The sequence below is a fragment of the Lygodium microphyllum genome, chromosome 21, assembly GCF_053477565.2.
Source record: "Lygodium microphyllum isolate KBCC chromosome 21, Lygodium_microphyllum_v1.1.10, whole genome shotgun sequence".
In the NCBI taxonomy this organism is placed as follows: Eukaryota; Viridiplantae; Streptophyta; class Polypodiopsida; order Schizaeales; family Lygodiaceae; genus Lygodium; species Lygodium microphyllum.
This window is the reverse complement of record NC_141155.1, coordinates 6,398,604-6,415,820: the sequence shown is the minus strand read 5'-3', so window position 1 is coordinate 6,415,820 and position 17,217 is coordinate 6,398,604.

Below are 17,217 nucleotides of genomic sequence, written 5' to 3'. Positions count from 1 at the left end.
GCGCTTTGTGGGATGGGTACGTGCAGTCCTTCGAGTTGTTTCTATTGTCAAACCTGATTACAGAAGTTCTGGTCATGTCATGTGTGGGTTGTTGTTGTATTATGGTTTGGTTGTTTTGGCACGATTATAGGTTCGCTCTATAGTTTTCTGTTCTATCTGACACGGGGATTCTAGATGTATGATTGTCTTCATTGCATGAAGCTTTCAATCATATATGTGTAGAGGTCATGTCAAATTTTTTTAGGATGTGAGATGCTTGGGGTGGTCAGTCGGTCAGTCACGTTTGTGTGTGTTTATTCTGGTCAATCTCTTATTTATAGTTATCCTATTTTTTTGCAGGCATTCTTTGTGATTGTTTATGTGTGTGGTGTGTGTGTAATCCATCTGAATGGTGCCTCATACTCCTCCTCGAGTCTAGTACATCCCATTGGTGTCTCACGAATATTCTTTATTACTGGAGTCCGAACTTATTGGCAAAGCAGGTTTAGCCAAGTCTGTCGCACTCTCATTGCCACTCATACCAGAGGATACTGATACTTGTGATCAATTTCTAGCCTCTTATAGTAAGAGGTCTGACCTTGTCAAAGGAGCAATTGTCCGCCTGACGCCTAAAAGTTTGGGAAAGTCTTTGTCTTTACCCTATCCGCGAGACTCTTTCCCTACTACTAGACAATTATTCTCAAATGAGGATATTCTTAAATTGTTGTAGAAGTAGACACAAGATGTGTTGGATCACAAAAAGGTTCTTACTGCTTCTGGCATCAGTGTCTCCATGATCTCCAATCATGTGTGGAAGCAGCTATGCCAATTTCTCCAAGACAGGTTTATGCCTACCAAGACACCCTCTAATTACCTTTCAAAGGAGTTATTTATAGCTTCTAGAATGGTGTTGAAAGGCATAACTATTGATTGGAGTCCCTACCTTTTATCAAAGATGGATCAACACTTTGTTAGAGCCACAAGGGATAATGTAACTAATGTTACATTTGGTTCCTATCTTTCTGTCTTCTTGACATATGCCACCCCTTCGAAAGAAGTTTTTACCTTGATAGTTGATCCATTAGAAGCTCCTCCTCCTACTGAACACTCTGATGTTGTCATTGAGGATCTTGATCCTATCCCTCCTGTGGTAGTTCAGAGGAAACACTTAAAACAAGTGGTTGAATCAGCTCCAGCTCCTCCTCCAATCTCCCTTCCTATTCAATCTAGAAGTCAACAACCAGCTTTCCTCACAATGTCGAATATTTTTAGAGCATGTAGTGATGGTACTTTGGAGATTTACATCCCTTCAGTACAATGCCTGGTAGTTGGAGATGCAATTCCCTTCCTATGTTAAGACATTCAGTGTTCGGTGACTACCTGTATCCAGCAACTCTATTCCTCTTGCTATGATGAAGTCTAACAGACCAAAGAACAAAAGAAAATGATGAGCTAATTTCTGCTCATGAGCGCTTTCTCATCTTTATACCCAAATGGAGCAGCTGACTAAGATCATTGACGCTCAGAAAATGGAAATTTCTAGTTTGCACACTCAGTTGGCTAACACTAAAACACAAGTGGATACTGTGACTAAGGAGAGAGATCGATTGTTGAAGGAATCTCAAGAGCTTCAGGCTTTGATAGCTGCCCATATAGCGGAGCTTAAAATAGCAAATACCACCCTAGAAAAGAGCAGAATCCAAATTCAGCAACTTAACGATCAGTTAGTTCAATCACATTCTTCTTCACAGAGCCCTATTATACATCTAGTTCCTTCTTTGTCCCCTGTAGACTTGGCAATTCTCCAACGACAAGCTACGTTATGCCCTTTGTTCCAAGCTAAAGTGGAAAGGCTTCAGTCTAGGATAGATTTATTGTGGTCTTATTTGGAGCAATTTCAGGTGTACGTTCCTCTAGATCACTCCTTTTTTGTGCACTATCAGCTACAGAAGTTAGCCTTCTATATTAAGCTCTCAACGATGGATCTACCTCTTCTAGAGGATGGATGGAGTGGAGCTTGGTCTTTTGATTTATTGACTGAAGTAGTTTGAATGGTCTTTGAAGACTCTGTGACTTCGAATACCATGCTGATATCTTATATGTATTTGAGAGGTGATCTGTTGATTCTAGATGATAAAGATCTCGGTTAGTATGTTGGGGATGTGGTCTTACAAGTTGCCTTGTACGTCAAACATTTGGAGTTGCTGATAGATAAAATGTTCCAATGCTATTCCTCCAAAGTGGTTGCTTGCCCCCTGACACTTTATGGCATCCAATGATTGATTTTGTAGTCCTGAACCAATGACAGAACAAATCCTCTCATCATGTGCAGAACATTAACCAAGTAAGGGGAAATCTTTTAGCTTATCTTTCTAAGAACCATCCATTTGATTCATCCTTCTTTGATGCTTACCATCGACGATCAACCTTAGGTCAGTTCCTAGCCTATCCTATTATCAACAAATGGTCCATCGATATGATGCTTATTTCTCCCTTTATAAATCCAACTCAACACTCCTTTTACCTCTCCTTTTCTAACCTCAAGGTGCGCCTCAAATTCCAATCTTCACTTATTGTTCTTTCGTTGAAGATCGAGCATTTTCCCCTTCTTCATCTTGTCCTTCCCCATCTATACATATTCCTTTCAATTTTCCTACTTATCAATTAACACCTTTCTTAACTAATTTGCCTAAATTTTCAGCTAATCCTTCTTTAGCTTATTCTTGATTTTATAATTTTGCCTACCCATCTCTTCATCCTCTTGTACCAATTCCTCTTCCATCTCCTATCACTTCTATTTCTCAACCCCCTTAGTTGGTTAGTGGATATGAAGGGTTTGATCAGAAGAGTCCAAGAAGAAGAGGATGGAGTTCAGCTGATTCTCTTAATGGACCATAGATTAATTGGCCATTAATTCCAGGGGAGTGGATGACTCCTAGTCAAGCATATCAACCATTTTACCCAACAATATTCACAATCTCTAGATCCTTCAATGAGATTGACAACCCACTTTGCTTGGTACTTAGCATATATGCATAGTCATTCAGATAATGATCAAAAGGCCATTCCAAAGTTGTGTATGAATGTCAATGTGAACATTGATTCCCAACAACTAGATGTACTATATTTTCATGCCCTTTGCCTAGTAGATACCTTATTTTGTTAGAACGGACGTGCTGCCTTCAAATCTTTCAAAATCCTCCAAAAATTTTGTAAATGAATCCTTATCCATGGATCATTTTTGTAATCATCAAGCCTTCAAGAGGGATCATCTTCATCACTGATACCTCTAAATGTACCTCTTATGATTCCTAATGATATATCTCTCTTTTGGAGGTGCGATTCAGATGGTTGCATTAGGAAAAAATGAACTCACAATTGGGCCTTTTAGCCCCCCCTCTCTTCTCCTTAAAACAAGGAAAATAGGGGAGAATAATAGTACAATAATCCTATTCTCTCTCCACTTTTGCAATCTCATTTTTCCTTTTTTATATTATCTACAAAGATGTACTCTGATTCCTTCTCTCTCCTCATTGAAGAAGTCTTTTTCAACCAAATTTTATATTCAGAAAGGAGTTAGTTACAGAAGTGTGGTGCTTCGTTTTCAATGAAAAATGATTAGTAGATATGAGATAATTGATTCTTTAATCGAGAACAAGGAAAATGAAATTTCGAAAGTTCTTTTTAAGATATTTTGGGGATTTTTTATATTCTAGATTTTGGTAAAAAACAAACCAAATAGTCAAATTTCGTGTTTTTTGGAAATGTTTTTGGAGGTAAAATAGAAATATCTAAAATATGAAAAGTCTTGGACATCCCTACCCTCTGAGCTATTTTTCCCCATATCTATACTCTCGCATGGCTCTATTGTGACCTCTTCTCTGTGTTTATGCAACCTTCATTAACAGTGTGAATTACTTTGTTAAAGAACTTGTATTAGGGAGAACCATTTGAGCAAGTGTTAAAGAGCTTGTATTAGGGAGAACCAATTGAGCAAGTGTTAAAGAGCTTGTATTAGGGAGAACCATTTGAGTTTTGCAAATGATTATAGAGAGCTCACTTTGACATTGGGATTGAGTGTTTTCTATGTTGAACTTTACTCTTGTAAAATATTACACGGCGTAGCGAACAGAATGTGAGGAAGAGTCAGAGAGTACACAACAGATAAGAGGAGAATCAGTAAATTCTTTAGCTCCAAACAACTGATATAAAGATGGATCTGTCCACCCGTGCGCTTCCACCGTGTGAAGCTTAGATGGCGATCTAGATAGAAGATAGATGAAGAGCTTAAGGCTAGCTGGAACAGCAACTCTGACTAGGTGAAAGATGAATGATCGATAGCTATGAAGGGGTTTAGCTTTTATAGCATGCGAAGGCCATTAGGTTGGCTTGATCGAACTACCATATAAGCCTCCACTAGTCGGTCAGGGAATATTCCCTTTACCATCGGGCCGGGGTCACTGCCCTCGGCGGACCCCCGCCAGGGGCTGCTTCCACTGCCCCCACACCCCACAATAGGGGCCCCTTTTAACTCCCTTACCCCGCAACTCGATGCAATGCGCCTCGAGTTGCTACCGGCTTAACCACTCCGTCTAACCCAAAGATTAGACCCACAACGGTCACCTTTTTGCCATCCGATCACATAGACCTCATCTGATATACAAGTCAGGACTCAACCAATGTCTAGGCTCACATTTGGCTTCTTCTCATAATGGGAGCCTTACAAATTTGAGCACCATGGATCATTGGTGGTACCTAATGAGGGTGGGGCATTGATCATATCTAACACCCCCCCTCAATGTCCACCCATAGCTGAACTACCTCCTCGGCCCAATGCCGAGTCTCTGAAGATGAACTTGAAGCAAATCCTTCGTAAGTGCTTTGGTGGAGATATCTGCTCCATTCTCCTCTGTTGGACAGTAGACCAGTTCCACAATCCCATCCTCCATCAAATCATGCACATAGTGATACTGGATCTCTATATGTTTGGTGCGTGCATGAAACACTGGATGTTTTGAAAATGGTGATGCAACTCTGATTGTCACATCTCAGCACAGTTAGTTCTTCATCCTGCACTCCCATATGCCATAGAATCCTTCTCAACCATACTGCTTCACATGCAGCAAAACAAGCTGCCTTATACTCTGCTTCGGTAGAAGACAATGCCACTGTTGGCTGCTTCTTACTAATCCAAGAGAAAATTCCTAAACCCAAAGAGAAACAATAACCAGAAATTGACTTCCTTGAATCACTGTCTCCTATCCAATCTGAGTCACAGTTCCCCACAAGAGAAGTTCCAAAACTGTATGTGATACCATAGTCAAGAGTTTCCTTCAAGTATCTGATGGGACCTGAAATGGGCTGGCACTGACTATAGCACTAGCCGGACCTCATGCTCATGACACACAAACACCCTCATGGCCTCGCGGACCAGGAGCGTCAACCTAATGCTAAAGGACAGACTGCCCTAAAGCTTAATTCCTGCGTTTATAGTTTATAGTCCAACATTTCCCTTAAACTCCTCAGAGGGAGAACCCAAAGTACTTAGGCATAATGCCTTATCACACACACATAGGAGGCACTCCACCGACTAATAGTCGGAGCCCCACTGTAGCTCTCCTACATCTCAGGGATTTTCCCTTTGATGCGCTGTTAGACATATAACACATACGAGCACAAACTCCTCTCAAGGTACCAATATTTTACGTTCCAAGATGAGAGAGGAGATAGAGCGAAAAATGCGCCATTTCTTGATCACGCCATGTCTTCTTTCTCTCTCCACGTTTTTTAATCAAGAGGTGCAAAAAATTTTGGGAGGGAGGGTCCAAACTCAAAAGGCATGCCCAATTTTGGCCTCCCAAGTGTCCACCTTTTCATATCTTGACCATTTTGTGGCCATTTTTCCGTCCAGTGTCCAAATCGAGTGCTGTAAATTTCTATGCGTCCGGCTTGACGTCCCGCATTGGCTGGTAACTCTTGACAACCCACACCTCAGTTTGAAAAATTATCAAAAATCAACAAGTGTCACTCGGGCGCCTTTTAAGCACTTGACACTTAAAATCGTCCTAGCTGGAGCCGCTGCCTTCAACGTTGAATATTTTTCCCTTGATATTCATAATTTTTAGCTATTTTAAAGCACTTCTCGACATCAAAACTCCGCTCTCAGTATCTGAGCACCCGCATCCCAGCCTTCCAATTACTCTCATGAGGTTTGTTTGAGAACCTGCTCAAAACACCAACAGCAAAACTGATATTTGGTCTGGTGTTACACAAGTAGATCAGACTGCCGACCAACCTCCTATACCTCCCAATGTCTGCTAGTACTGATGTATCCTCGACGGATAACTTTGCATTCACCTCCATAGGTGTAGCTATCTCCTTGCACTCGGTCATGCCAAATGCCTTCAAGATCTCCCATGCATACTTCTTCTAAGAGATGAAGATCTTTCCTGGCTCTTGCCAGACTTCAATTCCCAAACAATAGTGCAGCAAGCCCACGTCTGTCATTTCAAACTCAGAACTCAAAGCCTTTCGAGTTTGGTTGATCATATCTTCATAGTCATCTGTAAATAAGAAGGTCGTCCATATATAGGACAATCACTACAGACTTTTTACCATCCTTGTAAACATACAAGTTAGCATCTGAGGCACATCTTTTGAAGTTTAGGTTTAAAAAGAACTTATCTATCCGCTGATACCATTCTCTGGGGGCTTGTTTCAGCCCATACAATGCCTTCTTCAGCTTACACACTTTGTTCTTAGAATGGGGGGCCTCAAACCCTGGTGGCTGAGCCACGTACACCTCCTCCTTGAGGTCACCATTTAAGAACGCTGACTTAACATCTATTTGATACACTAGCCACTTCTTGTAGGTAGCCACTGCAAGTACCGTGCAAATAGTGGTTATTTTGGCAGTTGGGGAAAATGACTCTTGAAAATCAAACCCTTCAACTTGTGAAAATCCTTGGGCAACCAGTCTAGCTTTGTACTTTTCTAAGGTACCATCAGCCTTGTACTTTACCTTCCAGATCCACTTGGTGCCAATAACCTTCCGCTTTGCTAGTTGATCCACTAGCTCCCAAGTGCCATTCTTCATTATGCTGTCATACTCCGCTTGCATATCAACCTTCCATGATGGATCTGCAAGTGCTTCTTCTAAGTCAGTTGGCTCCTTTACTTCTCTCATAATCTCAACCATCAAGGCCATATTGACTATGTGAGCAGAATCCCTCCTTTGCTCCTCTATTCTCTGAGACCTCCTTGGTCCGTCTGCCTTCTCCTCAATAGATACAAGCATAGGATTATTGTGGTCATAGAGCTGCTTCACCCAGCGCGGCAATGGCTTTTCCGGTGGGGTGATGTCAGATTGGTGAGCTTTTTCCTCATCATCTGAAGATAATGCTTCCTCCTCCTTAAGGATAGGGACAGCTCTCGGGACAGGTTCATAGTGGACTACTTCTTGCTTGATGATAAAGTGGAAGAACTTGCCTTCTCCTCCTCCACTGTATGCGGCTCCTCCTTGAACACCACATCACGGCTCGCGATGATCTTCTTTGCCTCTTGGTCATATAATTTGTAAGCCTTCTGCTCATCACTATAACCCAAAAAGAAACATTTTCTGCTTTTTGGTTTTAATTTGTTTATCTTCTCATCTGGAACATGTGCATAATATTCACATCCAAAAATTCTGAAATGTGAGACAGATGGTTTCTTACCAGTGTAAGCCTCATGAGGTGTTTTTCCCTTGAGAGCTTTTAAGCAGCTCCGATTTAGAATGTGGACTGCAGTATTAATAGCTTCAACCCAAAAATGGTTAGGCAATCCCTTGCCCTTTAGCATGCATCTTTCCATCTCCACAATGGTGCGATTCTTGCATTCCACAACACCGTTCTGCTGAGGTATGTGAGGCGTCGTCAATTGATGCTTGATCCCTTTGCTCTTGCAAAAGCCTTCAAACTCCTTTGAGTTGAACTCACCACCACCATCTGTTCTAAATTTCTTCACACTTTTCCCTGTTTCATTCTCAACAAGTTTTAGCCATTCTTTAAACTTACCAAAAGCTTGAGCCTTATCACGAAGGAAGTACACCCACATCTTCCTACTGTAGTTGTCGACAATCAACATAAAATAAGAAGATCCCCCCAAGGCCTGTGTAGGCATCTTACCACACAAGTCCGCATGCACCAACTCTAGAGGAGCATGTGCTCTATTCTTGATTTTTTGTGGAAATGCCATTCTATGTTGCTTGCCCATCATACAAGCTTCACATGGTTCCTTCAATTCAGTTATTGTAGGTAGGTGAGCAACAATACCTTGCTTTTGCATCTCCTTGAACATTGCAAATCCGATGTGTCCAAACCTTTCGTGCCAAAGCTTACTTGTGCCCACTCCAGCGGTGGCTGTAAGAGCACTTAGCTCATACAGGTTGTTCCTTCTTTCTCCTTTGCTAACAATTGTGCCATCACTATCAAGAATTTCTACACCTGTCTTCTTGAACCTCACTTCATGACCAAGATCAGTTATGGCAGCCAACTGATAAGAGATTTCTCATGATTTCGGAAATATACAACACATTTGAAATCTTTTTGACTTCACCATTTGCAGCAACAAAAGAAATAGTACTTGTGCCCGCAGCAGGGCATTTAGCATCATTTCCAACCATCACAGTGATGGATTCTTGTAGAGGCTGCATAGAACTGTATAGACCTTTCTTGTTGGTCATGTGACAGTGGGAGGCCCCACTATCCAACACCCATGAGTCAGTGGGGTAGATTCTTCTTACGCCGAGGAGCACACTTCCTCAATGGTCACCATGAATAATTCCAACTCTGCTTCAGGCGTATTGGCTGTCTCTTTTCCTTTACTTTTAAGGGTACCATTCTTTTCATCTACCTTCTTGACACGACAATCTGCAATTGCATGTCCTTTCTTCTTGCAGTAGAAGCACTCTCCTTGAAACTTCTTCTTGCCGCCCTTCTTCTTTTGTCACCATCATTTTTGGTGGAGGAACCACCTTTGCCTTTTGCATTGGCAGAGAATGCAGCATCTCCATTGTTGCTTCCTTCTAGGGCTTTCAGCCTCAACTCCTCCTCCATTAATAATGCACAAACTCCTCAAAAGTCAAAGCTTGAGGTCTCACCTGAGTATTAAGGGCAGTTACTAGTCCATCAAACTTTTGTGGACAAATCCGAAGACACCTCCGAGATAGCTCTTCACTAGTCTTTTGTATCCCAATGCCAGCCATCTGGTTGCGCAGATTCTTAATCCGAGTGATGAATGCTTCAATCGTCTCTCCTTTAGCAAAATTCTCCGTTGCTAGTTGATTCTCCAAGTTTTGAATCCTTGTTTGGTTTCATATTTCATACTGACTCCTTAGTACACTCCAAGCCTCTGATGCTTTGGTTGTATGTGCTGAATCAAAGTCAGAACACTGTTAGAATAGCTTGTAACTAAGGCACACAATGCATCTACATTCCTTCGTTTCCAAGCTCATAGAAGATTTGCATTTGGAGGAATCATCATACTAGGATTTGATGGGTCGGGGGTAGGCTGTGGTTCTGCGTCACTCCCCAGCATAGTCTCCAGAAGCTCATACAAATCAAGGATAGTTGTAATTTTTAACTTCCACAAGGTGTAGTTTGTACCCTCTAATGTGCCTTCGCTGAAGGTTGGTGGACGAATCCTCAGTGTTTGAATAGTCGGTACAGCAACACCACCTCCTGCACCGCTTCTTGATATACCAAAACAACTTTCGGAAGTCGACATAGTTTCTCTTTGCTGTTGAAGCCTTTGCCTCTTGCACACTCTCCGATCTCTAGAGCCCCCTGGGCTCTGATATCATGTAAAATATTACACGGTGCAGCGAACAGAATCTGAGAAAGAGATAGAGAGTACACAACAGATAAGAGGAAAATCAGTAAATTCTTTAGCTCCAAACAACTCGTACAAAGATGGCTCTGTCCACCCGTGCGCTTCCATCGTGTGAAGCTTAGATGGCGATCTAGACAAAAGATAGGTGAAGAGCTTAAGGCTAGCTAAAACAACAACTCTGATTGGGTGAAAGATGAATGATCAATAGCTGTGAAGGGGTTTAGCTTTTATAGCCTACAAAGGCCGTTAGGTTGGCCTGACCGACCTACCATGTAAGCCTCCACTAGTCGGCTAGGGAATATTCCCTTTACCATCGGGCTGGGGTTGCTGCCCCTGGACCCCTGCCAGGGGGGCCACTAGCCCCCCTGGGACCCCCCAGCCAGGGGTTGCTTCTTCGGCCCCCAGACCCCACAATAGGGGCCCCTTTTAACTCCCTTACCCTGCAACTCGATGCAATGCGCCTCGAGTTGCTACCAGCTTAACCACTCCGTCTAACCCAAATATTAGACCCACAATGGTCACCTTTTTGCCATCCGATCACATAGACCTCATTTGATATACAAGTCAGGACTCAACCAATGTCTGGGCTCACATTTGGCTTCTCCTCATAATGGGGGCCTTACAAATTTGAGCATCATGGATCATTGGTGGAACCTAATGAGGGTGGGGCATTGATCATATCTAATAACTCTTTGTGGCTAACTTTCCAAGTTGCAATGATTGTCATCAAGAGGTCAAAACTAGATAGCCTTACAACTAACTACAAGTGAATCATTGTTTGAAGGGGTGGTTTTTTGGGGAGGTACCACTCTTGCATCTGTATGGAGGCATAGGAAACCTTTATAACGATGTGTGATGCCAATTTTGTTTGCTTTATTGTTGGGTGATGGGTTCATTTGAAAACTATTGCTATTGTAATCAGTGGTATGCATTGCTTGTAATCATTGTTTGATTTAAAGATACATAATCCCATAAAGTGATCATGACCACTTTGTGATATAACATTTCAAATCAAAGCCAATGTTGTTTCCCCTTAAAGTATTACATGATGGATGTTGCAAAGAAGAACCATGTAAGGGAGGAAAAGTAAGAGTAGGAGGAGAAGAAAAAACCACAGCAGGTTGAGGGACAAAAAAAGAGAAAGGAATTACAAGAAAAAAATATTGTCAAGATGGAGGTCAAGAGATGTGTATTGAATGCTAAAATGACTAGATTTTTTGGTTGATTTTTGTTGTTTTTGAGGTCTGAATGGTTGACTTTTTACGGATTTTGAGTGATGATTAGTTATTTTGGAAGTGTTTGAGAGTGTTTTGGATGATATTTATTATTTTTTGGAAGCTCATGATGATTCTCAGTAGAAATATGAGGTTCTGTGATGATTTGATAGGTTTTGTTGAGGTTCTGATAGCTTCTGTTGAGGATTTTTTCTAAATTTTGGAAAGGATGAATCTAAGTTCAAAAGAGCTAAAACAAATGGAACAAGTAGCTTTTGAAGATTGAAGAGAAGACTAGAGTGAAGTGATAGTAGTGAGCTATGAAGAGTTACTGTAATGGCTCTAGTGCCCTTTCATACCTCCCACACCTTTTGGAAGGGACATCCACAACCTAAGAAGGATTATTGAGAGTGATTATTGAGTATTTTAGTGAGTAGATGATGCATTATTGATTGACATAGAAAGAGAAAGTCAGAGATAGCCAATTCTATCAAAACAATGTATTCTTCTATAAGAGATTGAGAGAGAGAACTATGAAGACAATGAAGATGAATAATATGTGATTATTTCTATTCAAAAGTGGTGTATTCTTTTGTGTTTCTTGTTCTATTGATGGATTCTATGAAGATGTTGAAGATTATAGTTGATTCTATCAAATCCGTGGGAGATATCTACTATAATGCTGCATGAAGATTTGTTATTTTCCTTGTTGTGGTTCTCTAAAGAATGAAACAAAAGCTTGTTGATGTTACAAGATAGATTTTCTTGTAGCAGAATCCCCTTTTCCATGGTGTCTCTCGTGGGGCTCCAATGTGATTGTGCTTCTTCTCTATGTGAGAGAGAGAGAGAGAGAGAGAGAGAGAGAGATGGTTGTAACAATAGAGATTAGTGTATACTTCTTTACATTTGAGACAAAAATTGTTTACAATGATTAATATCACCAATTCTTAAAGAATTTAAATATAAAGTTTTTATTTAGATTTTTCCTATTTTATGTGTTAAGAAAAAATGTCACCCAAAGTGATAACTATATGGGCATAGGGTAGGCCCAAAAAAATATTCACAAGTAAACATTGATGCAGATATACACTTTCCTCTCTCAATTAACACATTTCTTAAAAACACATTAAAAAATAAACATTTTGCACACAATTTTGGTCTCTTGTGGTCTTTTATCAAAGACAAGTGTAACAGGAACGAGAGATGGAGAAAGGGATATTTATGTGTGTGTGTGTGTGTGTGTGTGTGTGTGTGTGTGTGTGTGTGTGTGTGTGTGTGTGTGTGTGTGTGTGTGTGTGTGTGTGTGTACATATGTATGTATATAGGAATTTCCATATACATATATACATATACATTGTTTATAGTATATACACAAAGAGAGAGACAAGGCTCCAATATCGTACGATTGATTGTGAAGAGACATTGTAGCATCAAAACTTCTAAGTGTGGACCTTCTAAGAAGGTCCACACCGCATTGTGGACCTTCTTTCTTTTCATCTCGCTAGGTTTCGACCTACGTATCCCTCTGTATTAATTTTCATGTATTGTTTTGGGTACATTTTTGTGGGTTTTTTCCATATGAATGGGTCCTATCGGAACCATGCTTTGATGTGATAGGCTAGTCCGACATGTCATCTTGCACACTTTTCCTTTTTCTCACACTTTGTTCTGGTGGACGGATTTTGAGCAAAGAAGTTGTGTGCCTCATCAGCATCCAACTCTCCTCTATCTGCTGTTACTTTACCCACACAACCATACCTACAAAACACTTCTTCAAGCAAAAAACGACAAACAGCTTGAGTGGATTTGGTTGTTAAGGCTTTGCCTTCATCTTGATTGGTTAGATCCTCTCTTGCAAGCACTAAATACCACATATTCCATATTCTTGTAGGCATGGTTACAAGATCAATAACCCATCTATAATGTATAGACAAAGGATAAGTTGGTTGTAACCCATTTCGATGCTTGACCATAGAATACATTTGACACACATAACATGTTTCAACAAAATGTGCTATGTCCCGATACATGTTTTGCCACCAATATTTTTCTTTGACTTTACTAAAGGTTTCCCATATGCTTCTATGGCTAGCCCACAGGCTTTCATGAAATTCCTTCATTACCTGTTATTGCAATCTTTTCTTACCTAAAACTCGGACAGGCGCTCCTTTCTTCTTCTTTGCGTGTTTCCATAGATGTCCTTGTTTAAGAAAAAAGCCATAAGCTTTCCTCTTGATATGTTTGAACTCCTCATCAGTCCAAGTCTCCTTCTTCTTCATTTTGCTCAAATATTGGCCGATCTTTAGCCAATCTTCTTCATAATCTTCTTCAAGGAAATGAACTAGAACTTGAGCAATGCAATGAGCATGCTGGCTTTTAGTTGACCATCCTATTGTTTTCAGCTTTGGACCAGTATATGCAGTAACTGAAAATATATTTTTAGCAGCCATGGAATGAAATTCAACAAGTATAGATTCTTCAGCTTCATATTATTCCATCAACTCTTCTTCATTGTCATATCTTGCACGTGATAGCATGTCAGCAACTGGATTTGCCTTTCCTACAATATGCTTTAATTCGGGGTTGAGAGACTTAATATATGCAATCCATCTTAGCATAGCAATGTTGGGTATAGAACAGTTAGCAATCATGCCCAAGAGTGGAAGACAATCAGTTTCTACCACTACGAAAGCACCTATAAAGTATTCATGATCACACTTTAATGCTGTTACAACTCCCCACAATTCCCTTTTTAATTGTGCATACTTTCTTTGATGTTCATTGAGAACTTTTGCTCCAAAACGAATTGCATACCTGTTACCTTCAAGATCCTCTTGGCCAATAGACCATCCTATCCCAATGGGACTTGTATCCACAGTAAGGATGATGGGTTGACCATTTGAATAGTCAGCCCTTTCGAGAGTGGGGGATGAAATTAATAGCTTCTTTAATTTATGCATAGTGAGAGTATGCTCTTTATTCCAAGAGAATCTTTAGCCTTTTCTTAATAATTGATAAAGATTTTTGGTTACATGAGCAAAATGTGGTATCCATATGAGATAGAATACACATGCGCCAAGAAATCTTCTCACCTCTAAAACATTTGTGCATTTTTCTTGCATTCTTCTAATGGCATCTATCTTGATTGGAGAAGGTTTGCATCCGTAGGGGCCACATAGATGATCGACCACTAGGACTTCTTCTACTCCAAAAATCGACTTAGCTCCAGAAAGGGTAAGATGTACCTCTTCTAGCCTTGTCACAATCATGAATATGGTTAACTACAAATGTCCTGCAACAATCTTTGTCAAGCTCCTCATTCTTTTCATTGACTTCACATCCCTTGATAGGTACATCATCAAGAAATAGAAGAGTAAGTTGTGGAATAAAGTGTTGAGATATCGAGCTCCACTCGTGATATGCCAGGGTGACCGTTGTGCATTTATGTCACCGACTTGTCAGTTGTAGATGCGGTTGGTACACTGCCCATGAATAATAGCTAGATGACAGCTATCATTATCTACTCTAGTTCGTGGCTCAGTTAGTATACCACCTTAGTTAGTTGTCTTTGGTTTGAGACCCATATATAGGGTTCTTCTATTTCTTTGTATAGGACTTCTTTTTGGCTTACACAACTAAGTAGAGGAAAACTGTTTTTCAGCCTCCACCTTTGTGTGTATTCCCCCATTGTGCAAGCAAGAAAGCTACAAGTGAGACTCCTTCCTTCTCTCCTACAATCTTGACATGGTATCAGAGCCTTGTTCATGGTAAGGAGCTCAAGAAAGCAAGCCAAGCTCGCGGTGTTCTAGTAAGAGGAGCAGTGTTGCTTTCATTTTCTGTTTTGGTAGTGTTTTCCTGACCACCCAAGTACTCTAAATGGGGTTGGAAATAAGGAGGATCATGCTTTGGTGTTGTCTAATTTCTTGGAGGTGTATGGAGCAAGCTTGGAGAGGTTGTGTGGGCTAACAGCCATGGCAGCTTGCACGAGGAAGAGAGAAGGAAGGCAAAGGCAAAAAGTAACTGGGGTTTTTGCCCTCTTCCAACTCCTGGAAATCTAAACTTGGCCTGGAACCCCTCAAATTTGCATCAAAAGAAGTGAAGACTTGCTATTTTAACCATTTTACCTCCAGATATGTCTCAATCTCTGGCCATAGGTCCTCCTTGCTCCAAAAAGCTGAGGTTAACTATAGTCCTTCTTGTTGTACATACACCTATAAGCTAAGTAACTAGGGTTTTGGGATTTGAAAAGGAAGAAAGGGGAAGGAAGAAAAGGGAAAAATTGAAGCTATGATACCACTTGTAATGAATGAAGCTGAGAGGAGAGAGGAGAGGAGCTAAAGAGAGAGAAAGAGAGCAAGAAGAAGAGAAAAGAAGACTAGAAGAGGAGAGAGAAATACATGAAAGAGAGGAGAAGGGAGGAGGAAGCCATGGAAGTTAAAGATGAATGTCAAGAGTATGTTCTTGATAATAACTAGTTGCCCTAATCTGAAACTTTTACACCTTATCTACCTTGGACAATGTGATTGGGTGTCTAACCCCTAGTTTATATGTATCCCGCTTGTTACATCATATAAATGGGTTATTTACAGATTTAATAAAGAAGGGTTGCACTTTATACAAGGAAAATTTAAATATTTATAAATTGGCCTTGAATACATGTGATATAGAGGATATATATACATATATATATAGTGAACTCCTTGAGTATTTTGTGTACCCATGCAATCCAACATATACTTCTATGAGAATAGCCATACTCTTTTTTGTATTAGTTTACACATTGTTTCATATTAGTTCATCACTTTATATTTATCATAAAATAGCGTTGACGTAGAGATTTAAAAAAACCCTCTTGTATGCATCAAACTACTTTTAAACATAATAAATCATCCATGTTTTATGACATCTTAGGGCTGCTTTATATTGCAAAGTTCAATCCTATTGTGCCTCATAATAGTTCCTATTATTTACGCATGCAATCCAACACTTTTCCTTATTATCCCCCTTGTCTTCAATCCCCAAATCATCCCCTATCTTCTTCATTTTTCTTGGGTAGCCTTGTTGGTGTTAAAAATTACTATGTTGTCCTCCATTATCCATGCTTTATTGCCTACCCAAAAAGTCATGCTTTACTCTCCCCAAAAGTAAAGCCCTCAATACCCTTCATGCACCAAGATCTAAATCTTAAGTCATAAGTTTAGACATGAGATCTTTTTGAACACAAATGCATCCACACATAATATACTAGCGCCTGTAATGAATATTAAGCATATAACATCCACCCCCTTTAAAGTTGTATATTCTCCTATACCATATCTTTAGTCTTGAGCAAGATTAGGTTCCTCATCTTCATTTTCTTCTTCATCTTCCACACTAATATTAACATGTTCTTTGTCTTGCTCTTCTTATTTATAGAAATAATTGAGATCTCTTCTCTTGAAAAACTTAACTCCCTTTCTCAAAATACAAACTTTTAGCTTTTTATCATCACATTTAGCATTTGTAAAAATCACATAACAAAGCAAAAGAAATTTAAGCAAGGAGTAGAGAATACACAAAGGATATGAGAGGAACATGAAATTTTTTAATTCCAAAAAAAAGTATACAAAGATAGCTTTGTCCACCCATAGGCTTCCATCATGAAGCTTAGATGGCAATCCACCAGTAGATGATATGCAAAGAGCTTATGGCTAGCTAAAAGAACTTTGAATGGGTGAAATATAAATTGGTAATGGCTTTAGAGGGGTCTTCCTTTTATAGCTTAGGAAGGTGCTACATCAAACACACACCATAAACATAAGAGGAAGTTTACTCAAGAACATACAAATAGATATGGAGGCCAAAATTCTTTCTTGCTAGTTTCTTGTACTTTCCTCACACACCTTTCAATGTATAGAAAGTATAGATAAGATATAGCATAAAGGAAAATTGCTTTCTAAGTCAAATAGTGCATAACAAACTACACTAATTGATTGGCAATATAATTATTCAAATTGTAGATAGATGAAACTAATTAAATATAATAAGTGATAAGTCAGTGGTCATATAAGAGTCATAATGACCATTGGCATGTTAAGTGTAGACATTTGGACCCACCTAACCAAGTGGTCCCATCATTAGTGTCTGTACGTGTTGAGCTTATTATCTCAATAAG